Source organism: Chiloscyllium plagiosum, unplaced genomic scaffold, assembly GCF_004010195.1.
Source record: "Chiloscyllium plagiosum isolate BGI_BamShark_2017 unplaced genomic scaffold, ASM401019v2 scaf_34214, whole genome shotgun sequence".
In the NCBI taxonomy this organism is placed as follows: Eukaryota; Metazoa; Chordata; class Chondrichthyes; order Orectolobiformes; family Hemiscylliidae; genus Chiloscyllium; species Chiloscyllium plagiosum.
Window position 1 is genome coordinate 1 of NW_025195697.1, and position 1,435 is coordinate 1,435.

The window sequence follows — 1,435 nt, forward strand, 5'->3', positions numbered from 1 at the left end:
TCAGTGCTGAGGGAGGAGCACTGTCGGAGGGTCAGTGCTGAGGGAGAGGGCACTGTCGGAGGGTCAGTGCTGAGGGAGTGGGCACTGTCGGAGGGTCAGCGGTGGGGGAGCGGGCGTTCTCAGACAGTGAGTGCCGACGGGCTAGGTTTTCTGAACAGACTGTGAAACAATAACCAGACGCGGCCAGAGCATTGCCAGGTATATTTTATTTAGCCGACGTTCTGCCCTCTGCCACCTGGGCACTTGGCCCTCGCTCTGTGCTTGGCTCCTTTCGGTCGGGGCTGGTTGAGCTGACGTTCCTCCCCCTGCCTGCAGAGGGCAGTCTGCTGCTCCTTCCATCGCTCCATCCCCCTGTCCAGCTCATTGGTCAGCATCACTATCCGTCTCTGTAAGAGAGAGAGAGAGAGGGAGAGGGGGTCAGTATCACTATCCGTCTCTGTTAGAGAGAGAGAGAGAGTGAGAGAGGGTCAGTATCACTATCCGTGTCTGTAAGAGAGAGAGAGAGAGAGAGGGTCAGTATCACTATCCGTCTCTGTAAGAGAGAGAGAGAGGGAGAGGGTCAGTATCACTATCCGTCTCTGTAAGAGAGAGAGAGAGAGAGGGTCAGTATCACTATCCGTCTCTGTTAGAGAGAGAGAGAGGGAGAGGGTCAGTATCACTATCCGTCTCTGTTAGAGAGAGAGAGGGAGGGAGAGAGAGGGTCAGTATCACTATCCGTCTCTGTTAGAGAGAGAGAGAGAGAGGGTCAGTATCACTCTACGTCTCTGTTAGAGAGAGAGAGAGAGAGAGAGGGTGTCAGTATCACTATCCGTCTCTGTTAGAGAGAGAGAGAGGGTCAGTATCACTATCCGTCTCTGTTGGAGAGAGAGAGAGAGAGAGAGGGAGAGTCAGTATCACTATCCGTCTCTGTTAGAGAGAGAGAGGGTCAGTATCACTATCTGTCACTATAAGAGAGAGAGAGAGAGGGTCAGTATCACTATCCGTCTCTGTTAGAGAGAGAGAAGGTCAGTATCACTATCTGTCACTCTTAGAGAGAGAGCGAGAGGGTCAGTATCATTATCCGTCTCTGTTAGAGAGAGAGGGTCAGTAGCACTATCCGTCTCTGTTAGAGAGCGAGAGAGGGTCAGTATCACTATCCGTCTCTGTTAGAGAGAGAGGGTCAGTATCACTATCCGTCTCTGTGAGTGAGAGAGAGAGAGAGAGAGAGGGTCAGAATCACTATCCGTCTCTGTTAGAGAGAGAGAGAGGGTCAGTATCACTATCCGTCTCTGTTAGAGAGAGAGAGGGTCAGTATCACTATCCGTCTCTGTTAGAGAGAGAGAGAGAGGGTCAGTATTACTATCCGTCGCTGTTAGAGAGAGAGAGAGAGAGAGAGAGAGTCAGTATCACTATCCGTCTCTGTTAGAGAGAGAGAGAGAGAGAGAGAGAGGGTCAG

At 51.6% G+C, this 1,435-nt stretch overlaps 1 long non-coding RNA gene across 1 annotated transcript in view; it reads right to left on the reverse strand.

Annotated features, from left to right (window-relative positions):
* Nucleotides 1–187: 187 nt before the first annotated feature.
* LOC122545853 overlaps nucleotides 188–1,435 on the reverse strand; it is a 4,177-nt gene continuing 2,929 nt past the window's right edge. The window contains exon 2 of the long non-coding RNA XR_006310614.1: nucleotides 188–386. This is a non-coding gene — a long non-coding RNA (uncharacterized LOC122545853). The remainder of the gene's footprint in view (nucleotides 387–1,435) is intronic.